Source organism: Castor canadensis, chromosome 11, assembly GCF_047511655.1.
Source record: "Castor canadensis chromosome 11, mCasCan1.hap1v2, whole genome shotgun sequence".
Classification (NCBI taxonomy): domain Eukaryota; kingdom Metazoa; phylum Chordata; class Mammalia; order Rodentia; family Castoridae; genus Castor; species Castor canadensis.
In genome coordinates, this window is record NC_133396.1 from 13,965,169 (window position 1) to 13,990,577 (window position 25,409).

At 37.8% G+C, this 25,409-nt stretch overlaps 1 protein-coding gene and 1 non-coding gene across 9 annotated transcripts in view; one reads left to right on the top strand and one right to left on the bottom strand.

The window, feature by feature from the left end:
- Positions 1-3,379: 3,379 nt before the first annotated feature.
- Positions 3,380-25,409, top strand: part of Tanc2 (tetratricopeptide repeat, ankyrin repeat and coiled-coil containing 2) — a 387,000-nt gene continuing 364,970 nt past the window's right edge. For 6 of the 8 annotated variants that reach the window (XM_074045366.1, XM_074045369.1, XM_074045370.1 and 3 more), the window contains exon 1: positions 3,380-3,566. The gene's annotated coding sequence lies outside the window, so the exon portion shown is untranslated. Of the gene's footprint in view, positions 3,567-4,135; positions 4,277-25,409 lie in introns of all 8 variants that reach the window. The other 2 variants (XM_074045367.1, XM_074045376.1) reach the window with 2 other exon arrangements.
- LOC141414256 (U6 spliceosomal RNA) lies at positions 24,187-24,291 on the bottom strand. The gene has a single exon (XR_012439318.1). It is a non-coding gene; the product is annotated as a U6 spliceosomal RNA (small nuclear RNA).

Consider the following 25,409-nt stretch of genomic DNA (forward strand, 5'->3'; position numbering starts at 1 on the left):
GAAATACCACAATGAAACACATTCTTAATTTATACTAATAAAAAAGTTATAGACTGAAATATGTTAACTAGAATGTATTTTATTAGGTAAAACAATTAGCATTCTCAGAATTTCAGGTATTAGTGACAGAAAAGGAAATCAGAGATGGGGTGGAAGACATGGCTTTTCTCAGCAACGTCCCTACTGTCAGGGACATACTGTTTCCTCCACAAAGTTGGAATGTAGGAGCCAATTTCAAGGCTTGATAATAGAACGATGTGGAAGAGGTCTGGCTGGATAGAAGCTTTTTGGATGAGTGAAAGAACAAAACACAGTTCATTCCAATGGACACTGGCACTGCCCAGTGTGAAAGTGGGATTTGGAAAGTCAGTTAAAAGAAATGATCTTTGGAAGTATGATGAGAATAGTGGCTCAAAGTTGTTTTATCAGAGGAAGAGACCATGTGCAGCACAGCTATCAGAGCTTACCAAGGGAAAATCCAACAAAAAACACTGCTGTTAAAATCGTGTGATTACAGTGTTTTACTAATTTCCAGGAAAATGGGTTTAAAACTTTTCATTTTGTGAATTATTATTAAACTTTTGGTACTTCCTACCTTGTGAAAAAAGTTGCAAACAAATTTAAAAAGAAAATCACAGACATACTATTTCTTAAAAACATTATTTTAAAATATGTAGATATCTGCATAAGCATAATGTAGCCAGAGCTAGCGCTTGTAAAATTGTGTCAAGTCTATATGGTAGAATTAAATCTGTCAATATTTCATGGTGCTCCACAATGAACCTCATAATTTCTAAGTGTTGCCACCAGAGCTGGTTTGAAAAGCAACATATGACACCCCTGACTACTTTTTGTTATTTCTCCAGGGAAAGAAATGGTATTGGCTTCAGTAAAACTCACAGGGAAAGACTTAGATACAAAGTAATCTTAAAAACAAATAAAATTTAAAAAGGCCAAAAGAGAATTAAAGAGGGTAAATTCAAGTGTAAGAAGAATAACATAAGAGTCCCTACTGTTTCCTGAGCACTTTATTGTATACCTTGCTCTGTGCTAAATATTTGCCATCATTTCACTTAATCTTCACAACATTCTGTGATGTGATATCACCCATATTGTATAGATAAAAAGAAAGTTTAGAGACTTGCTCAAGGCCGCATAGCAGTTCAACTGATAGGAGACACTGATCAAATCCAAGTTTTCTGACTCCAATGAGGATGATATTACAATGCTTCATTGTTTGTAAAACTGTTTTAAAATGTAATGTTTCTTTGTGTGTTAAAACTGAGATGGGCTGGGGGCATGGTTCAAGTGTAAGAGCCTACTAAGCACAAGCCCTGAGTTCAAACCCCAGTGCTGCCAAAATGAAACAAAATAAAACGGAAAAAAACAGATAAAGTGCACAGATCTTTTACACACACACACACACACACACACACACACACACACACACAATACATTTATTTATCATCTATCTATCTATCCTCCTTGCAACCATTAACCAGGTTAAGATTCCGGACATTTCTAGCAACCCAGAGGTCCCTTTTGACCCCCTCTGAATCAACTATCCCATAAGTAATCACTACGTTGCTTCTATATAGGTATATATAGGTAGGTTTTAGTTAATCTAACTTTTTAGTATTATCCTCCTAACATTCCATATGTCCATCCTTTGCCTTGCCATAATTGCTAAAGTCAAAGCTACAAAGTTCTAGCTCTGGCTTTTCAAACATTCACTGTAGAGACTAGGTGTCTTCATATGGCTTCATATCCAATTTTTTGTGTTGTTCTGAAATTAACACTAATGTTTTTAAAAACCAAAGGAACACCACAATGGGGTAGATTCAAATGGGCTGTTATCAAAACAACCAACCAAACAACCTCTACCTTAGAAACTTTACAATACAGCTTCTTTGATACAATTTGTGCAACTATTTCCAATCATGGCCTTTCATAGGAAGTGGATGATTGCGACAGGTCATCTCAGTTAATGGAAGGGAAGACTAGCTGGGTAGCATATGCAATAGTGATTCCTTTGCATAATCTTGCAGCAGTGTTAAAGTTTTACTCCAAGTATCTTGCAAAGTTGAACAGTTGTTTCATGATTTGAAGGAAAGGAAGAATAAAGAGGAAGAAGATCTAGGTGGAGGATGGTGGGGGGAAATAAATTTAATATCCTTCGAAGAGGCTTTCATGTGGCATCTTTCCGTGTCTTGCTGGTTGGCTCTTAAAACCGCATTACTTCTCTTCCAATGTGTCAGTGACAGAGGCAGGGTCACAACTTGGCTTCAGGCTCTCAAGCTATGCTTAGTGAATTTTCGGTAGTTATTTCCAGATAACATAGTTTTCTTCCTCCCTCCCTTTCCTTTATCCGCCTCCTCCCCCGCCATTACTTTCTCTTTCCCTTCCTTACTTTCCCTTCCTTTCTCCTTTTTTGTCCTCATTCTGATCCCCACCATGGCCAACTGCGCCATTTTGAAACAGTCTACACATTCCAGTTGCGAATCAGGGTTAGAATAACTGACACTTGTTGGCTTCGATGACTCTAGGAGTGACATGTGCCTGAGGTGATAGATATGGGGGGACGTCTGGAGGAACGTGCTGGCCATCAACGCAGGAGGACAGGCCCGAAGTGGGCACACGTGACAGCAGCAGCCACTCGAGAGTGACGTCATCCCGGGGCGGGGCCTAACTATGTAGGGCCTTGTTAGCTATTGCGCTTCCTCCTCGCTTCCCCACCAAATGCCTTCGACCCCACCAGTCAAAGCCTCCTGAGGAAAGGAGAAATGCCTAGACATCCTGCAGCGCGAGTGCCTCTTCTCCCCGCCCAGAACACGACTTCATCTCTATTCCCTCTCCCTGCGGCTCCCCGCCCCCAAAACTGTGGAGGGGCAGGGGGCAGGGGCGGGCGCGCGCGCGCGCCCCACCACGCACGCGCCCCCACGCACGCGCTCTCCCTCCGCGCTCGCGCTCCTCCCCAGCCCGGCCCGGAGGGGGCGGGGCTGCAGGCGGCCTCGGAGGGTGCGACGCCCCCGGCACGGCGGCGGCGCTAGAGAGCGGTTGGCTGGGCGCGGGTTGCTGGTGGCCGCGCTGCTCCGGCGGGGCCCGCTGGCACAGCCGCCTAGCGCGAGCCGCCTGCCCGCTCGCCAGGGGCGAGCTACGAACGCTCAGAACACCGGGCCCGGGGCGGTCGGCGCTGCCCTCCCGCCGCCGCCGCCGCCGCCCTCCTAGCCTCCTCCGGGCGGCCCCGCCCCCCGTTCCCATCCCCCTCGCGCTCACCTCCCGGCTGTGCCGCGCGCGAGGCGGAGCAAGGCGCCCGCCGCCGCCGCCGCTGCCGCTGCCGTGCTGAGGGGCGAGAGCCCGCCCCTGCGCCGCGCTGACAGGACGACCGCGGCGGGCTGCGCTCGCCGGCCGCGAGGCCCCGCCGCGCGTACCGGGGCGCGGATCTTCTGAGGGGCGTCGGAGTGCGGCGAGGTACCTCGAGAGTCGCGGGCGGCGCGGTCCTCACGGGAGAACACGGGGACTCGGGCTTGTTAACCCCGAGGTGCAGCGACCCCTGAAAGTGGCAGGTAAGGGGTCAGTGGGGGATCCGGGGGAGGAGAGGTGGGTTCAGTGACAGGGGCGTTCGCCTGCGATGCCTCAGCCCAGGGAGAGGGGCGGGGGCGAGCGGGGAGACGGCGGAACGGGCAGCGAGGTGCCTCCCTCCGGCGTCGGATGCCTCCGAAGGTGGCACTGAGGGTGGCTTCAGATGAGGCTGGGGACGGTCACTTGGCTGTCACCGAAGGTGTCATGGAATTTGGTACCTGGCTAGGATTGGGATGACGGGGACCAGGACAAGATGCGAGGCAAGACTGCTAAACGTGGCAGGGAATGGATGTGATGGTGCAGAACGAGTTGCAAAAATGTGCCCCCGAATGCAGCACGAAAGTAGTTGTGAAATGTGCCAGGTAAAGGCGCGGGAGGGGCTGGCCTGTGTGGCGTAGACCTTCCCGATAGAAGTGTTAGCGGTGACATTACTAATTCCTCTGGGGAAGGAGGTGTAGCCTAATAAAAGATTAACAGGGCTCATTGCTAGATATTTTACCACGGGAAATCGAGAGGAGCTGTGATAAGCTTTTTTTTTTTTTTTTTGGCCTAGGGAATGTATCCACGTGAAAGCAAAAATAAAATTATGCCAGATTGTGAGATGAGAAAGAAGAAAAATTGGGCTAAAATAATTCCAGGTTTTGCCTTCAGCGTGTAGAACACTGATACAATTGTATCCTGTCTTCGGTTCCAGGTGTGGAATGTTTTAAATGTTTTTCACAAAACATAAACCATGATAATTAACATTAGGAAGAAGACTTGTGTATGGGGTGTTTGTCCCACTCTGCTCCTCTCCAGGAAAAGAAAAAAACAAAACAAAACAAACAAACAAAAAACCCCCCCAAACCAACCAAACATCTTGACTGTAATTGTGAGTTCAAGATCATTAGGCAGAGGGAAATACTTTTCATATCTGCCCCTTCCTTGATTTTTTTTACACAAGTGAAATGAAGAAAACAAAACAATATGGTGAACAAAAGGGATAAATTTTCAGGGATTTTGAGGGTTTGGAGCCAAAGCTATTGCAATGGTTAATTACGGAGAATGGCAGTAGTGAAATATTCTTGTATATTCTGGGTATTGGAATGGTGAAATAAGAAGACTGAATACAAAAGCAACAACATGGATACTGTCAGTGGAGAGCTTCTTGCAGCATTTTCAAGGTAGATCATCTTAGGAATGTGAGCACAAAAATAAAACATTAAATATTCCTTTTCTTTCTCCCTTCCTCCCTCCCCCATCTTTATTTTTCTTCTCTTTCTCTAGATATATGTGTATATGTGCATATATATGGAATTACCCCCATGCTGCAAAACATTGTGACTTCCTTTTAAGAACATCTATGTTTTGAGAGTATTCTCAGAACATAGCTGGAATTTCAGAAGTAACAAAAGACAGCTAGATGAGCTATTTAATATAATGTGATATATAATGAGTGTCTATACACTGTGAGACAACAGCAGAAATAATCTGGATGTGTTCATTAGGATATGTTTATGATGAGATTTTGGTGTTAGAATTCTTATAGAGAAATTGAATTATTTGCCTGAATGTTGTTCTTATTATAGTAATTTCCCAAGTAATCTGAAAATTCATGCTGACTGGCTTCCCCTGATTCCAAATTCAGCCATTGAGGGATCATTTCCTTTAAAGACAAAATTGGATTTTTCTTGATGATTAATTTTGGGTTTTAGTCTTTTCTGTAGCTCTTTCCCTTACTTTATGCTGTGTTGAGGCTAGAAGAGAGGAGAGGGCCAATGGAGAATAAAGAGCAGTTCTGTTGGGTCTTCCTGTTTTGTTCTGACTGTAAGCCATATGTACTGCCACCCCCTACTGTCTGTAGGAAGAGGTGTTGCAGAGCCCCATTCTTTTCTTGTTATCACTGCCCCCTTGTGTAAGGGACGAAATTGATAGTTACACTTTTGGGAACCAGTCCTTTTAGATTGTTCTTTATCTTTGCAGTGGATATGTAGATTTATTAATCACCTATCTCTTCAGTATTGCAGGGCTTCAAACTGTTAATCATGCCTTAGATTTGATGTCTGAGTTTAGAAAATAATTCAGATTGTCAGAATGTTTTCAATATGTCCTGGAAGATGAGGTATAATTACTATTGGTTGTAATTGCTCATACTTATGTAGCACCTACTTTGTGCTAGTCCTGTTGCATATTGTTTTAATCAGTTCCAAATCCCTCTGACGTATGCACTGTTATTTCTATTTTATCCATGAGAAACTGAAACAGGTTAAATAACTTTCCCAAGATTATGTAGCTAAGAAGTGGAAGAGCTATTTCAATTTAGGAACCCTGATCAAGAATGTTTTTTGCCAGTATGCTATATTGCTTGCTAACTCAAATTAGTATTGACAAGGCATAAATAAAATGCATGTGTCCATCATAAAACAAACAGTATAGATGTGAACCTCGTAGAACTCACATAAATGTTAAGCATACACATATAAAAGTGTTATTACTTAGGAATTTATTTTTTAATTCATTCTGGTATTACAAGAAGAGGAGTAATAGTACTTTTTATGTGATCAAGAAAATATTTGTGATTGAGTTTAGTTTTGGGGGCAAATTTGGAGCCAAAAAGTTACTTTCACGTAGTTTGATGTAGATAACATCACACACACACACACACACACACACACACACACACACACACACTTTCTTTAAACATGCCAGTAAACCTTTATTGCTAAATTTCTTTATGAAAATTAAGGAGAAATTATTACCATTTTCCCTACCTGCTAACGTTTTTATGATCTCTATTCTATTTATTTTAAAAAGTAACCAAGAATAGATTGGATCTTTATGTATATTTAATGCTCATGAGCAAATGTTTGCTAAGATTTTTTGCACATTGTTTTATAGATATTGACTACAAATTAAATAATATAAAAATGAGAAGTATAAAGAATGTCAGTGTAGCTCACACTCATATCCTTCACCCATTTTAAGAAATGAAACACTAGCTCTCATAATTTTGATACATTTTTTTTGGTGAGACTGCAGTTTGAACTCAGGGCTTCATGCTTGCAAAGTAGGCACTGTATTGTTTGGGCCACGCCTCCAGTCCATTTTGCTGTGGTTATTTTGGAGATGGAGTCTCTTGAACAATTATTTGCCTGGCCTGGCCTCAAACCATGATCCTCCAGATCTTAGCCTCCCAAGTAATTAAGATTACAGGCATGAGCCATCAGTACCAGATGATAATTATTTTTTTTCCTGGCCAAACTGTTTCTATCATTAAAAAAAAAAAAAAAACAGAAACGTTTCCTGATTATACTGTGAATCACAGGGTGTAACTCATTTAACTAAACGCTCTTTTACCTTAATATATTTCTGTTGCTATTAAGAGAATTCAGTATAATGTACTGATTATGGCTAAAACTTTTTCAGGGTATGCGTTTATATAATTTAGTATGTTCAATACGTTGAATATGGACTCAGACCACACTCTGTTTATACTGGTTGTTAGTCCATTTTAGAATACTTGTAAAATCTAATTTGGTTTGCATTTTCATCATAACATTTTACCAACATTGTTAATCATTCAGTGATTATTCCTTCCATCATTGATTCTTAACTGTCCGATGCTAACTCTTCTTTCCTCCCTCTGCCGTGTAAGTGCCTTTGCTCTTTCAATGTTTTCTAAATGACTCTTTGTGAGTTATTTTGAATGATTAGGAATGTAGACCCTAAAAAGGAATATACTAATTTGGTAATACCAAAAGAGGAGTATTGGATATAGTTGGTATTTACTGGATAAGTGATAGAATAAATGCATAAAAATTCTGTCCTTACATTTTTTCCCCTTTGAATAGAACTAAAATTCAGTCTGAGTTACACTGATTGGGCACAGTAGCTGAAATTACATTGGATTGAATTTACCTAGAATTATCCAATGTTAGCTGGAATATATTTACTGACAGTATCCATATTTCATTTCAAGGACCTAGAACAAGCTGTAGCAAATGGCTGTTTACTCTTCCAGCACTAGTCTGGTCAAGATAACAAATATTGTAAGCTAACTCAATTACTTGGACATTTCTTTTTTCTCTGTGAGTGGATTGGTACTCAGCATTGTCATATTTGTTTAATGTGCCTGTAATTACCAAATACTGTTATTTGAAGAAAAGACAGCATATAAATATACTGTATAAATAAATCATTTAGACTTTGTTACAATTCCATGAATACTATTGCTTGGTTTATTTGAATAGCATTATTTTTCTAGTAACATATTAGATGAAGATTATTTAAGATTGAAGGATGAGTGAGGAGATAGTGTATATGGTGATGGAGAGTATATATCTCTGATGAATCTCTTGAGAAAGTCAGAGAAAGATATGCTAAAAAGAAAGCTTAAAGACTTATCGATACATGTTCCCACCCAGTGGATATTTTTCTTTCCATTAGAGAATATTTTCTATGAGTATTTAAGATTTAATAGAGTAAGAAATTGTAAAGAAATTTTGTAGAGTAAGAAATTGTGTTTTGAGATTTAGAAGGCTAAATCAGGTTGAGGATGGAGTGAAAAAAGTTGCTGATAGGTGGCTGAGTAGGGTGGCTCACGTATGTAATTCCAGTTACTATCTGAAGTATGTAATCCCAGTTACTATCTGAAGATGATCACAGTGGTGCTGTTTGAGGCCAGCCCTGGGCAAAAACTTGAGATCCTACCTAAAAAATAACTAAAGCAAAAAACCCCAAAACAACAACAACAACAAAAAACCCACAGGCTGAGGGTATGGCTCAAGTAGTATAGAGCCTGCCTAGCAAGTGGAAAGCCCTTAGTTCAAACCCCAGTACGGAAAAAGTTTCTGGTAGAGATCTTTTTTATTCCAGTATGCTCTAAGTAATTATAATACCATAAGTATTTATGGAGACAAATTTCCTCCTAGTTCAATTTATTTATTTATTTATTTATTTTTGTGGTTCTGGGGATGGAACCCAGGGCCTCTTGCATGCTAGGCAAGCCAACTGACTTATACTCCCAACCCCGTATATTTTAAAAAATCTTTATAAATCATGTGAAAGATGTGTTTGTGGATGTTAGAAAAGTTGCTTTTTATGGACCACACATTACAAAAGTATTTTGTTATGTATGGCTTCTGCTTGTTGGAGAGTTGGGAAACATGAGTGAAAGAGGCAAAGGAAATAAGTTCATACTAGTTTTAATCATGCCTTTTCTTTATCCTTTTCTTCTCTATAGAATCAATTTCTGCCTTTTTTTTCAGTGCATGGTACATACCACCTCTCAAATGCCTTTATTTTGATAAGAAGAATTTGATATAGTTTGATGTCAGCTGTTTAAATTGAGTGGTTATGTTATACTCAATGATCTTGTTGGTATGATTTTTTTTTTTAAATCCAGTTGCTTAGTAGACATCTTTACCATTTATATCAGATTTATGTACCTTTTTTTCATAGGTACCACCACATTACTGCCATAGTGTCTTTCGAAGTGGTTAGCTGATCATGTTACTTTTCTTCAGAATCTTTCAGAATCTTTCAGTGACTACTCATCATCCAATGGATAAGATGGAAACTCTTTAGCAAATCATATAAAGTCCTTCATGAGTTCTCTCCTGTCTCCTCTTTTTGTCTCATCTGCTATTTTTTTCTTCAAAGCGATTCCTCAGGTAATTCTTAATTACCTCTGGTTCCTTCAATATGTAATACTCTTACATTTTCATTTCTGTATGAAACTCCCTTTTCATGGACTATTCCCCTCTCTCATTTGTTCTCTGGGAAAATTCTTCCTTAACTCTTCTTGAATTCTTGGCTTAAACAGTATCTTTTGAACGAAGTAGATTTGCTTATTCCCCTAAGTAGGCTTAAGCTTTCTGTTCTGTGTTCTGCCTTTGCACCTGCTAAATGTTCACATTAAGATAGTTGTCACATTATTTTAATTATTTGTGACTCTTATCACTAGTCTGTGAGCTCCTTTTAAGCAGGCACTATGTCTTTTTATCTTTTATTTTCATCACCAGTATAATTAGAATATAGTCTACTTACTGAGTACACATTGTTGACAAGAAATTCCAGTTATACCTTTGAAACTCATCTCTTTTTGTGGCATTGGAGGAAGTTCTAGGCATTAGTAGGTAGATTTAGAGAAATACATAAATGAATACCTTCTAAAATATTCAGAATAACTCCTGGGCTGTAATTAAGACTGACCCTAAAGATAAACAAGATTTTTCTTTATGTTTCCCTGGGTAGCATGAGGAAGATTAGATGGCTGTCTGTGTGAACTTTAGCCAAATTATTTTCTTCATATATTACAGAGGTTGACCAACTATAACCTATAGGCCAAATCCCAGTTTACCATCTGTTTTTATATGGCCTGAAAGCTAAGAATAATTTTTACATTTTTAAGTGGTTGAAAAAATATCAACAGAGGAGTAATACTTTGTGACATGTGAAAATTATAAGAATTCAAATTTCAGTGTCCATAAAGACAGCTTTATTGGAACATGGCCATGATCATTTGTTTACATATTGGTTGTGGCTGTTTTCAGGCACAACAGTAGAGGCAAGTAGTTGTCATAGAGACCATATGGCCTGCAAAGCCTAAATATTTACTATATAGCTCTTCACAAAAAAAGTTTGCTGGTCTGTGGTTTGTTACATAATATGTGCCCATTAATGTTCATCTACTTCATGAGTTGGAGATATACCATGCCTGGCTTTTCTAGGAAATAATATTGGGAAAAGTTTGGTCATTTTGCCTTGGTACTGATTTATCTGATAGGCCCCTCTTGTATCTCCTTATGACACTCTTATTATTTGTAACTCTGAAGAAGTTTCTGACAAAGTATGTTACTAGATTTTACACTTTTTTTGAAGAAGTATGCTAAATTGAAAGGGGTTTGTAGCACAGCATGTAAGAGAATACTTTTCTTTGCTCAGGTTTTAGTCTCCTAATTTTGCATAGGAAGACTATTATATATTTTTTTAAACTTTGATTTTGTATATTGGTATGTCATGCAGACCTCTGTGTATAAGGTATGAGTTGAGTTGAATTAGTTGTATTGGAAGAATTGGTGGATTTTTTTTTTTTTTCCCATGGGATTGGGGATTGAACACATGTCAGTCAGGCAGGTGCTCTGTCACTTGAACCACACTGTTACGTTAGTCTTTTTGCTTTTAGTTTGCTTTTCAGATAAGGTCTTGCAGTAACTGCCTAGGCTGGCCTCCAACTATGATCTTCCTTCCTTTGCCTCCTGTATATCTGAAACCAGAGGCATGTGCTGCCTGATCCCAGATTGGATGATTTTTTTTAATGGAGTGTATTAATATATTCTTTCATTTAGATATTTATTGACCCCTTACTATATATAAAGCCATTATATTTCATACTGTTGTCTTTCAGTTGAGGGTAGAAATTTCATATTCTTCTTTAAATAGAAGCTAAGATTATATTCAGAATTCTGTGTGCTAGAGAAATTTCTTTTACCTTGTGGAAAATATGATTTTAAAAAATATGTAGGATAGTTTTAATATTTTCTACTAAAGTTTTACTAGACAGTGTAGGTAAGTTTTACTGTTTTCTTTATTCAGCAAAGTTTTTATGAAAAGGAGGATAGTAATTTATATGTTCATTTTAATAAATATCAGCAAGTATTATGACATAAAATTCACAAAGAAAAGTATATATAAACAACAATAATGGAAATCTTTAGTTATTCCAAATGGATCTTTCGACAGGGTAGCCGAGGTTATTATTTCATTGTCTTATTTGCCATGTAAGCATTATCTTAAGGTGATACCTGATCATAAAGACTGACAACATGAAGAAATATGGTGCCAGTTTTTTATGGCTGTTGAAGCCCCTTTTGTTACCTATAGATCCAGATCAATAAGTAGATTACATCATTAAACTTGGAAATAGGAGTGAATATGTAGCTATTGTGATTTAGTCATTTTAAGCTTGGAGAATCTACTTCAGATCTCAATAACTTTGCCTAGATGAAGGCAGTCTGTTTTTAGTCCTTTGTTCCTAATTTTGCATTAGGGAGGGAGGTTATCCCACAATTTCTATTTCTACTTGCTGAAATTTGATAAGGCAAAAAAGCTAGACAGGCTTTGGCAACTTGATAGATATTGTTATACTTTAGAAGTCTATCTCTGCTCAAATTCCGTGGAATTCTGTTGGATTCCCTAGGATGAATGAAGATAATTACCTTTTTTAGACCTATGGAGTCAAGACTTATTAAAGCCCAGAAACAACTAACAAACAATGTGCATCCGAGTCCTGTTTCAAACATCAGAGAATTTCAGCTCTTCTTTTTTTAGGATTTTAAGGAAGAGGAGAGAATTTTTTAGAAGGTGTTATTCATACATTTCTAATATTGTAGGATGATAATACTATTGTTCAGTTGTAAGAAGGTTTGAATTTCTACAAAGAGGACACTAAGTGTATAGAAGAAAGAACATGAATTTATGAGTTTGGAATCATGAAAATGGGTTTGACTTACTGCTTTGTTATTTACTTTGTTATATGACGGACTAAAAATCTTATCTTGCATGGTTTTTACCATGATAAAATGAAGAAATCTCAGTGAAAGTCCTTAAGACAGTGTCTAGAACTTAATAAATGATAATTTTTATTAAGCTTTGGAAAGTGCCCTGGATTTCTTTTTTTAATGTGTACTTCATCCAATTCCTCATAATTTTTTACTGGCATTGTCAGTCCACCTTTTCTTTGTTAGTATTTCTCTTCTTTTTAGCCTTCATTTTTAGGCATTTAAAAATGCCATAGTGGTTTGGCTGCTGATTTATTTGTATCCTCAAATTTTTATGAAAGATTTGGAGAGCTGAGGGAAAGGCACTTTTCTTTCTTTCTTTCTTTCTTTTTTTTTTTTAAAGATAGGATCTCAGCTGGCTGCTGGTGGCTCATACCTGTAATCCTAGCTACTCAGGAGGCAGAGATCAGAGGGATCAAGGTTCGAAGCTAGCTGGGGCAAATAGTTCGTGAAACCTTATCTCAAAAATGCCCAATACTAAGTAGGGCTGATAGAGTGGCTCAGGTGTAGAGTACCTGCCTAGCAAGTGTGAGGTCTTGAGTTCAAACCCCAATACTGCCAAAAAGAAAAAAAAAAAAAAAGACATGGTCTCATTATGTAGTCCATGCTGGTCTTGAACTCCAGATACTCATGCCTCCTGAGTACTGGGATCACAGGAGCGCACCCACCACCATGTCTGGCCAATAATATTTTTTAAAAAACATAAACTTGTCAAAAAGTTAATTTTTAATCACTTCTACAAAATGTCAAACCCCAGAATTTCTTGAGATAATGAGCCTTTCAACTTTTTTTTTTTCAGTTTGGTCATGTAAATGTTACCAACTTTTTTATAAACATCTCTCCTTTTTTTTGTGAATAATTGAGATTTTTGTCATCTCCTATTCCCCACCAATGTTCCAGGTTGACAATTTTTGTAGTTTTTCTTTTTTTTTTAAAAAATCAGATTTGATAATCAGTGAAGAAACTAATCAGAGGATTTGTTTTTGTGGTCTCTACATACTTAATAATAATAAAAATATTTGTAGTATAAAATAATACCCTAGAAGAAAATTTCTCCTCTAAATGCAAATTAAAACCACACTAAGATTCTACCTCACCCCTGTTAGAATAGCCATCATTAGCAACACCACGAACAACAGGTGTTGGCGAGGATGCGGGGAAAAAGGAACCCTCTTACACTGTTGGTGGGAATGTAAACTAGTACAACCACTCTGGAAAAAAATTTGGAGGCTACTTAAAAAGCTAGACATTGATCTACCATTTGATCCAGCAATACCACTCTTGGGGATATACCCAAAAGACTGTGACACAGGTTACTCCAGAGGCACCTGCACATCCATGTTTATTGCGGCACTTTTCACAATAGCCAAGTTATGGAAACAGCCAAGATGCCCCATCACCAACGAATGGATTAAGAAAATGTGGTATCTATACACAAAGGAATTTTATGCAGCCATGAAGAAGAACGAAATGTTATCATTTGCTGGTAAATGGATGGAATTGGAGAACATCATTCTGAGTGAGGTTAGACTGTCCCAAAAGACCAAAAATCGTATGTTCTCCCTCATATGTGGACATTAGATCAAGGGCAAACACAACAAGGGGATTGGACTTTGAGTACATGATAAAAGCTTTAGCACACAAGGGAGAGGTGAGGATAGGTAAGACACCTAAAAAATTAGTTAGCATTTGTTGTCCTTAACACAGAGAAACTAAAGCAGATACCTTAAAAGCAACTGAGGCCAATAGGAAAAGGGGACCAGGGACTAGAGAAAAGGTGAGATCAAAAAGAATTAACCTAGAAGGTAACATACACGCACAGGAAATTAATGTGAGTCAACTCCCTGTATAGCTATCCTTATCTCAACCAGCAAAAACCCTTGTTCCTTCCCATTATGGCTTATACTCTCTCTACAACAAAATTAGAAATAAGGGCAAAATAGTTTCTGCTGGGTATTGAGAGGGTGGGGGGGAGAGGGAGGGGGCGGAGTGGGTGGTAAGGGAGAGGGTGGGGGCAGGGGGGGAGAAATGACCCAAGCCTTGTATGCACATATGAATAATAATAAAAAAAAAAATAAAAAAAGAAAGTTTCTCCTCTTTCTGTAGTATAGGTAACTCTTCACAATCTCATTTTTCCCTAAGCTTTAGTTATTTCTGTAATAGTTTCCTAATTTCTGCTAATCCATTTGCCATTGGTATTATTTACTAAATATTTTGGACTTGACTCATTTTTATTAGTTTCATCCCTATTCATAATCTGCATGAAGTGATAAGTTTATGCTAGTTTTAAATTAAAAAGTAGTTCATCTTGAAGATATCTCATTTAATGTACTAGGAAAAGATCATTTATGTGCAACTTTGGTCCCAGATTGGATTGTTTTGCTTTTTTTTTTTTTTTTGTGGTTACTGGGGTTTGAACTCAGGGCCTCCATCTTGAACCACTCCACCAGCCCTTTTTTGTAAAGGGTTTTTTTTAAGATAGGGTCTGTGAACTCTTTGCCCCGGCTGGCTTTGAACCATGATCCTCTTAATCTCTGCCTCCTGACTAGCTAGGATTATATGTGTGAGCTACTGGGAGCCTGGCTAGGCTAGTTTTGCATTTTTAAGTAAAAGAACTTCAGGGCTGGAGGTATGGTTCAAGTGGTACAGGCCCTGAGTTTGAACCCCAGTACCACCACCAAAAAAAAAAAAAAAGAAATTCATAATGACTCTTCTCCTTTTTAAAGACAATTTAATTCTATCTTTGTCTTCAAATGTATTAAAGCACTTACTAGTTTTAAACAAATGTTAATTATCATTACTTATAATGGGCATCTGGTATTTTCTCCACCATTCTACTTTTTTTTAATTATGAAAGTAATATATCTTTGTCCAGTTACTAAAATAAACTAGTGATTAATAAAGAAAATGTTAATATTTGCTTCTCTCTTCATTCTTTCACATTTTAATTATATTCCTTGTGGTAGTCAACATTAAATGATGCTATAAAGGATATTTTTCAATGTCTTTCTCTTTGCTCAAAAATATATAAGCAACTATGCACATATACAGCCTTTAAAAAATTTAGAGGCTATTATTTACACTACTCAGTAACTTACATTATTCCTTTAACCATGTCTCATAGCCCTCTTTAGTAAATAGAACTAATTAATTTTAAAAAAGCTGAATATTTCATAGTGTATGACAACATAATTTATTATTATGTTATTATCCAACTGATAGATGGCAAGATTGTTTCCTCTTTATATCAGCTGTTATAAACATTAGTCCATTCTTAAGACTAGAGAAGCAAACATTCTAAATAAAATATTAGTCAAATAAATCTAGCAGTGTCTTTAAAAGACAGTATATCATGATCAAGAAGGCAAGGACATTAAAATATTAGCATTTTGTTACATGACCAAAGTTTAAGATAAAAACTATATGATTATCTCTTTTCTGGGGAGATTTCAGGAGCTTAGTATTGGTATTCATACAGAAGGCACAGGGTGATGCCTGCCCATGTAAACAGCAGTTCAAGTTTTACACAATTCTTTGGTCCTGAAAGTTGGTAGACTAATGTCTTTACTTTGGACTCTTTGGGGGGATTTTGTGGGTCCTTTGCTCTCATAACTGGCTTTTGGTTGCCAAAACTTGGTGCTACTGATATTATGGATATTGGCGTATTTCCAGAGACTAGAATAGGTGGTATGGGTGTTATCTAATTTTGAACTAGCATCTTTTAAGATACTGTATTTGATTGCATTGGGCTTAATAAACACATTGTTGGCCTCTGTACAGGTGCTTATTGCCTTAGAAATGTTGGCTTGAATATTTTTGAGGCCTTTCTTGTACTTTTTGGAAAATGATGTGTTCCTTAGAATTTGAGTGTCTTGAAGCCATTTCTATACCATTTTTCAGGTCTGGTCATATATTCTTGGATTTGGCCATATCTGCTCTGATACCTGCAACTCTGGGAGTGGTCAACACTAGGAAAAAAAAAAGCCCTATGTTTATCAAATGCCCAAAAACATTTGGTAAAATTTCAGAATAATTTCCTTAAGAGTATATGTGGCATAATTTCTGAATCCTTACTTGAATGAAGTTGCCTTTTCTTTATTGTATCAATGAATAATATCTTGACTGTATATAATATTCATGGATCATAATCCTTTTTCATTTTTGATAAAAGGATTATGGAATAAGCATATACATACTGTTCTGCTCCCTTCAAGCATTTTACGCAAGAGATGAGAAGACTTGGGTTTTTTTTTTTTTTTTTTTTGGTGAGACCAGGATTGAATTCAGGGCTTCTGCTTACAAAGCAGGCACTTTACTGCTTGAGCCACACCCCCAATCCATTTTAGTCTGGTTATTTTGGAGATGGAGTATTCTCAAACTATTTCCTTGTGCTGGCCTCAAATCGAGGTCCTCCTGATCTCAGCCTCCCAGGTAGCTAGGATTGCAGGTGTGAACCACCAGTGCCTGGCTAAGAGATGAAACATTTTAATGCTAGTTTGATTCTCTTTTCTTTGTAAGTAGCTGCTGCTTTTTCTGTCCTCTACACATGTAGTCTTAACATTTATCTGCCCTGAGGTTATCAAGTCTAATCTTGAGTTCTTTCTTTATTCAAGTAAGCCTAGCTTAATCATGGATTTATTACACATGGTTTTGACCAAGTCAAAAAAGTAATAAATAAAAAAATCAGAAGGTAGTTCAAAACAAAAATTTTAAATTTCTGCATGCATTACGCAGCTCAGTTGGTGCAGAGAAGCTCTGTCAGTTCCCTTGTTATCCTTAGTTTCCTCAGTTAGTTTAAATCATTGTGTGTTCTGCTGAGTGTTTCCTGCCCTTAAATTTGTGAAAATATGCTTATCAAAAAGCAAATTGTGTCCAAAAAGTAAGGTAAAAGTTCATGTGCTTAATTTAAATGATAAAATGAAAATTTTATATTGGTTGAGAAAGGCCGCATGTCTTTAGCCCATCACTGGCACTATGAGTCAAGCATCCACAGCATTCAAGATAAACAGCATGAAATAAGATCTACTTTTTGGTGAGTTAATATGTATAACAGTAATTTTGTGACATTAATGTAGCCTATTCTGTGTGGTTTCAAGTTATGAAATCTCAGACCTACTATGCATACAGTATAGGTAAATTTGAGTAATTTTAGGGTACTGAACTCTGTGCTCCTTGAGCATTTGCAGTTTTCTCTCAATGGCAGTCTCCTAAAGGTCTACTGTCTTAGAACAAACCCAGTATTGACAGTTCTTTTCTCATTACTTGGACACTTATTCCTGACTGAACAGTTCTCTGTTTTCTCTTTGGAACCTAAATTTTTTCCTTTTGTTTATTCTATAATGTTTAGTCATTTTTCTCAGAGTTTATCACCAGGTATACATTGTACTTTTCTAACATGTAGTTTCAAAAGAATTTTTTTTATTTTAGGAAAGTTTTTTTAAAAATTATTGTTTTTTCTATTTGCTCTATTTCTTGATTTACTTTTCTTCTTCATGAGCTCCTGTTATCTGTATATTCAGTCTTTTGTCTGTTTTCAGTATTTGTAACTTTCTCTTAAACCATTTTTATTGAGAAGGGTCTTCCTGCCTCAGCATCCAGAGTGCTGAGATTATAAGTATATGTCACCATGCTGGCTTCTCTTTTTATCTTTTTGAGTTTTAAAATTTTCCTCTTTTTCACCTATTTTTCTTCAGGAATTATCTGTATTTATTCACTCTTGTCTTGTTTATTTCTAGAATAATTTTTATCTTTTATTTAAAATTCTTTCCTGAATTATGTTATCTTGTTTTTGAGTTTTTATAATTCTTATTTCTGTTATTCTTTCATGTCATGCATCATTTTCTGTAACATTTTTATTAGCATGTATTTTTCTTAAGGTATTTTACTCCCTTTTGAAATAGTGTATTACAGTTTTGGTCTATTATGTGGTCATGTAATTCTGGCATGCTTTATCGTCTGTATGGATGTTACTCTCCTTATTCTCTTGTTTCTTATATGGACAACTTTGGGATTAATGTTGATACTTTTTTGTGACATTTTTATTTAAAATTAATTTTTTATGTCTTTTACAGTGTGGCTGGGTTCAGGAAGGCTTTTCAAACTTTACAGAGCTTTTTTTTTTTTCTGTAGTGCTAAGAAAATATGATGGCTTTCTTTCTGAAATTTTCTGGCCTTATTCTCACTAGTTGGGTCTAAACTTTGTCTTTCCTTCTTTTTTCCTGTCTGACCCAATTTTCACCGCTCAGTGATCATGAAACTCTTCTTCTGTGCCTTCTGGAGGTCACTGTCAGTCATTGGCAAAACTCTTATTTTTTTAACCTCTTCTCTGAACAATACCTTTAGCTTTTTGCTGTAACTGAGAAACTACCTCTCCTCCTAAGGACACTTCCCCTGAAGAGTTCTTTAGTGATGGCTTCTCCTGTTGAGAACAAGGATGATCTCTCTGCTTCTCATTGTGTGTCTAGATTTCTGTGCTCATTGTCATTTCCTACTACTCCAGTTGTAATTATTGGTGACTTCAGTATCCGTGCAGATGACACTTCTTATACTCTGACTTCTTGCTTTCCTCCAGTAATCTTGCCTTTTCTTTCTTTTTTTTTTTGTGTGTGTGTGTGTTTATTTTTTCAGTGATCTTGTCCTTTATTAGCCATTTATATCAATAACATATCCTAGGCAGATGTCTTTAAACCCTCATGGTGTCTGCATTGTTTGAGGAGCTTCAGAAAACCATAGATGCCTAGGACTCACTTACATAGATTTTGATTTGATCCATCTGAGTATGACATGGGATGTTAACAGTTTTTCAAGGTGACTATAATGTGCAGCTAGGATTGAGAGTTACTGATTTAGAACTTATTATCAATGACTATAACTTTCTGTGATACCAGTTTCTAACATTTTACTCTTCAACTACCATCTTCCCTTTTTCTGCCTCATTTATAGTACCCAACAACCTTAATTCTTTGGCCTCATTGAAATCTTTTCATTTACTACCTTTTCTCTTCCACAATACCCATATATCCTCACTTTCTTTTCTGCTAGCTGAATTTCCAGTTTGTCATTTTGATCCCTCTCCCTTGATTGATACTGTGTGGCAAGCACAGCACTAGTTAATATCAGTTCACCTGTTTTATACCTACATACTTACAGGTAAGTATGCTGAAAGAAAACAACTGTGTTGACTAAATTCTTAGCTCGGACCCTATTGTTGGAATTGATAACCCTCCGGTGTTGAAAACACACACACAAGACACAGAAAATCTTGACAAGGCAATTTCTCTTGATCAAGAGGGTGCAAACATATGCTTACTTCAGCTAAGCAACACGCAAGCACAAAATGGCTGACAGTGGCTCCTCCTTATATCCCTGACACAGTTGTACCTGCCCCTCACATGGGATTTGTCTTGGGGGATGGGTTAGGGCATGCAGTTTGGCAGGCAGTGGAGTTGTACAGGAATCCAGAAGCAAGGACCCTTTAAACATGCAAGTCACTTAAGATGGCGACCTGAGGAAATTTTAAATAATCTAAGAGGGTAACAAATACTTTGATAGAAAGGATCATTGTTCTTATACTATTACTTTAAATTCATTGTTTAGTACTGTCTCACTGTCTGGTTCTTTCACACTTCTGTCCCTGTTCACTTAGATGATCATATCTTTTCCCATGCACTCAAATTTTCAACATTTCCTTTTCCATCCTTCCTTTCAGCTGATGACCTTGCTTTCTATTTCACTAAGAAAAAATAATCTACCTGTCACCTTCATCTTTACCATTGTTATTTGAATTCTCTGTCTTTTTTCTATTTAAGGCTGTTCTTTCCTGTTGTCCATTAGAGCCCATCCCTTCTTACCTTTTTAAGGACATTGGTTCTATAATTCTTCTTTTCTCCTTTTCGTATACTGCTGACAGTATAATAACATCACCATTTCTCTAAATGAAACCCTTTCTTGAACTTACTTGTCTTTCTTGCTACCACCCCTTATCTTTTCTCTCAATTTATAGCATACTCTACAAAAAGTTATCTTTGTTCATACATCCAGTTCTCTTTCTTTTTCTCTGTTTCACAGTTTTGTTGAAGTATAGTTTACATATCATGAAATTCACCCATTGTAACTGTACAATTCAGTAGTTATTAGTAAACTTACAGGGTTGTGTAGCCATCACTACAATCCAATTTTAGAACATTTCCATCACCTCAAAAAATTCCCTTCAGCCCATTTGCAGTCAGTCTCCATTCTAAACCCTAGGCAAACACTGATCTGCTCTTTCTATAAATTGGTATTTGAACATTCATACAAATAGAATCATATAATATGTAGTTTTGTTTTGTTTTACAGTACAAATATAAATGTACTCTTGCTTCTGGCTTCTTATCTTCAGCACGCTCTTGAAGTTAATCTGTGTTGACCATTTAGCAATATTTCATTCCTTTTTAATTGCTGACTATTATTACATTAGATGAATATACATTTTGTTTATCTGTTCACCAAATGGACATTTTTAATTCTTTCTAGTACTTTGCTTTTATGAATAATACTGATGTGAACATTTGTGTTCAAGTCTTGATGTGAACAAATGTTTTAATTTCTGTTGGGTAGATTCCTGGGAACAGAATTGCTAGCTTTGTGATCCATTTTAAGTTAGTTTTAGGCGAGATATAAGGATCTAAGTTTATTTTTGTGCATACATGGATATCCACTTTGCACCAGTGAATCTGAAGTTTTAGGCCCTAGGAATAAACTTCAGGGGTTCCACATGTTATCAACTTCTTATGACTGTTTTGCCACCTGGAACTTGCTGATAAATCCTTAGATAGTCCATTAATTCATTGCTTTCTCCAGGTAGGACTACAGCCTCAGACTAGTGGAAATGCTGGACCTCCCTTGCCATTGAGATGGCTACTAAACTGAGTGCTACAAACCAAAGTAAGTTTTTACAGCTGAGGAAACAAAACTCTAGTTTTCAAGGCCTTTTCCACCTCTGGGTGAATTGCATTTTGGGCATGCAGTTGTCCTTAGGAGAATGAGAGTAGCTCCAGGCAAAACTGCCACAGGCATGAATTGTTCTTATGCAGAGTTAAGTAGTTTCCTGTTCTTTGTTGTCTGCTTTTGGTTGATTTCCAGGGTGCTGAGAAGTCAGAGCTCAGAATATTCTATTTGAACCAATCTAGTCAGGCTTCCTCCATCATCATTTCATTGAAATTGTCTATTATGGTCATGCAGTGGCTGTCACATTGCTCGATCAGCAGTATTTGATACAAATGATTACTCCTTGAAATCCTGGCTTCCAGGATATCACTATTTCTTAGTTGTCCTATGTCATTGTAAGCTCCATTTTAAAGTGAATTTCTTTTACTGACTCCTCCTCATCTTCATAATCTATAAAACTGGGAGTGCCTAGGAATTTTATCCTGAGGGAATTACTTTCCCTGCTCCTCTCTCAAGTGATGCCAACTTCTCTTCCTTTTCTGTTTCTCATCACTCTCACTGAACCTGGAGGTGTAGTAGATTTCCTCTTGTTGGCAATAATGGCGCCGATAGGTTTCGGTTCTTACTGCACCCTTAAGCTTCTGTTTCCCAGGGTCACAGTCCTGCCTCAAGTCTAGCTTGAATTCTCCTTCTGCCCCAACCTCCAATCAGCTTGAACCATAAGATCCGAACAAATCAGATCATGCCGAGTGTCACTTGAGGGGTATTTAAGCACCTGCCCTTCTCTTTCTCTTACTCTCTCTTGGCTCTCTCCTTCTCCCACCCGGCTCGCTCCTCGATGGGCCGGCAATAAAGAATCTCTTGGCCAGATCACTCCTCTCCGCGTGGTCACTTTGGGGCCTACACCTCTTACGCTTCATTTTCAGCATTTAGGTCTATCTTATTTAAAATTCTTTGGTTTTTGAATGTCCAGTAATCAGATTGTGTTATTGATTGTATTGTTTACAAACCCTTATTGTAACTCCTGTTGATGTATTTTCTGGTTCATTCCCTAGGGAGTTTTGATGCTGACTACTGAGTTAGACCAAAGTTCAAAGTTATCAGCTCTCCACAAGATTATTCTTACTGTAGACACCAGCTACAAGGTTTCTACAGCCACTGTCGTTTTTGACTAGCTGGCTACAAATTTGACTATCTGCTCAGGTTTGATAAGTCATGAGAACAATTCCTAGAACCAGGAAAGCATAATACTTACGATTGCAGTTTTATTGTAGCATCAAGGATACAAATCAGAGTCAGCCAAAAGAAGAGATGTAGAGGGCTGGGAGGCTTCCAAATGGAAGCATCTGGTATCATCTTATCCTTGAAGAGTCAGGACAGATCACCCTCTTGGCACACTGGTGGGTAATAATATGCAGAGTATTACCAACCTGGGAGCCTCACCAAGTCTTAGTGTTGGGAGCTTTTATTGGAGTTTCATTTTGAACTGTTGGCCACTGACTGAACTTAGTCTCCAGCTCCCTTCCTTACTCTGGTCAAGCCAATATCACATGGCTCAAAGCCCCAGCCCTCTAGTAACAGTTGGATTTTCTGGCTCAGTCAGTCCCCATCCAGTCATTTCATTACCACAAACTAACTAGGGGGCCCATTATGAGTCCCACCATGAGTGAAAAAGATACTTTTATCATTCAGGAAATTACCAGGATTTAGAAACTACCTCCCAGGAATTGGGAGACAAAGGTCAGCCAAATTTTTTATTACCTAGGGTTCTCCTTCCAATCCTTACCTTTCTTTTATTCATTCCCTTCCTCCCTCACCAATACTATTTCTGATCTTAATTCTTGATAATTTCAATTGTATAGATTTTTTCAACATTTTGATCTTTTAGCCCTTTGAATTTGTTTGCTTCAGTGACCTTGTCTTCCAGTTTACCTCAATCATTCCTTTTCATAATAATAATCTAGAATCTTGAGTAATAACTGCAGAATCTCAGTCAATGCCCAGTTTCATGCATTCACGATTTATGACTACCGTTTGTTATCTTTCCACTATTCTGACTTCAATAATCATTTAACCGCAGTAGAACCTCTAATCCATTGATTCTACCGCCATTTCACACTCTGTTAACCTCTCAACATCCTCACTCCCTTCCCTATTCATCTTAAATCAGTCATAATTATCTCTTACCTCTGAACATGCTCTTTTCTTGATTCATTGTCCTGGTTGAGCCAAAACCACATTTCTGTTTAAATCTGCTTTTCCACTTTTTCGATGGTGTACCCACGAAGCTGAATGTGGTTTGTGAAAAGCACACAACCTTACTAATGGGTTTCATTTTAAATTCATGACCACATACCTCAAGTGGGCCCCTAATCCTGTCAGTTAATTCTTAGACTAGGAGTGGAAGAATGGTGGATGACTATCTCACACTTTTCCTCTCTTCTTACACATCTACTACTTTCTTTTTTTTTTTCTTAACCAATAACCTTTTTTCCGACCTAACTGAAAAAGTTGAAGGTATCGTTTATGGATGCCCACATATATATACATATAAGTGTATATATACATATATATATGTATATACTTATATATATACTTATATATATATACTTATATGTATGTACCTGTTTAGCATTTGCATCTACATGTTGTAATAGTTACCAAGGACTATGCATACTTATTATAGGAACCCATATCTATCTTTGCCCACTCAAGAACATTGTTTCAGCAATCTTTCCTTTTTTAGTTCTTTTAAAAATTTCTTACTAAATTATTCCCAGCAATATTCAAATGTCATTTCTCACATGTTAAAAATAAAAAAGTTCTAACTAGGTGTGGTACATCACACCTGTTGTATCCCCGGCACTTGTGAGGCAGAAGCAGGAGGACTGTAAGTTTGAGTCCAGCTTGAACTGTATAGTGAGACCCTGCCTATCAAAAAAAGAAAAAGTTCTCTTGACCTCACTTCTCTCTCTACCTCTCAATTTCCACATTCCATTTTTTTTTTCATTTTTCTTTTATTATTCATATGTGCATACAAGGCTTGGTTCATTTCTCCCCCCTGCCCCCACCCCCTCCCTTACCACCCACTCCCCCCTTCCCTCTCCCCCTCCCCCCCCCCCCCCCCCCCGCAATAAAAAATATGTAACGCTTCATGAATTTGCGTGTCATCCTTGCGCAGGGGCCATGCTAATCTTCTCTATCGTTCCAATTTTAGTATATGTGCTGCCAAAGCGAGCACCCACATTCCATTTTGAAGTAAACCCTTCAGGAGTTGTCTACAATTGTCTCTCTTGTTAAGAATAACATTTAAAGAAATTTTTTTTGGAAATGAAAATAAACAAGAAACTTGGAAAAATGGTACCAAAAAAATCTCCTCTGCAGATTGACCAGTGGTTAACATTTTGTGACATGCACAATACTTTTCTGCCTGTATACATATTCTTTTTTTTTTTTTCTGACTTGTTTTAGAGTAAGCTGTAGTCAACATATGTTTACATCTAAGTACTCACTATTTGGTTCCTACAGACATTCTCACACAATTTAAAATTGGGGATAAGAGTATATGGCTTAAGTGGTAGAGTGTTTGCCTAGCAAGCTCAAGGTCCTGAGTTCAAACCTTAGTACCACCAAAAAAAAAAAATTTAGAAGCTTAATATTGATAAAATAGTATTATCTAATCTATAGATTACATTCGGATTGTATCTCTTCACCCAATATGTCAATTTTTTTTTCCAGTACTGGGGATTGAACCCAGGGCCTCACACATACTAGGCAAGTGCTCTACCTCTATCCCCTAATATGTCCTTATAGCATTTTTCTCCCAGTGTAGGAGTCATGCCGGTATTATGCATTGCATTTTGTTAGAGATTTAGGCTTTTTGAGTCTGGAACAGTTCTCAGCCTTTTGTTTTGGGGCATTGACATTTTTGAAGAGTACAGCCAGTTATTTTATAGACCATTTTGTCTTCTTTAGGTTGTGCTTTGGGGGACAGGAATACACATAAGTGATATGTGATGTCCTTCTCCGACCTGGGCTGGTTCACCCCTCCTTAGGCAACCTGGTGGTCCCCCACTCCCGGGAGGTCACCATATTGATGCCGAACTTAGTGTGGACACCCTATCGGCATAGTGTACTGCAGCCCAGAACTCCTGGACTCAAGCGATTCTCCTGCCTCAGCCTCCCGAGTAGCTAGGACTACAGGCGCGCACCACCGCGCCTGACGTGATGTCCTTCTCAATGCATCATATTACAAAGTTCAAGATTCCAATTTGACCCATTATTAGTAATGCTATCTTTGATTACTTGGTTAAGATGGTGTCCGACAGAATTCTCCACTGTGAAGTTACTATTTTCTTT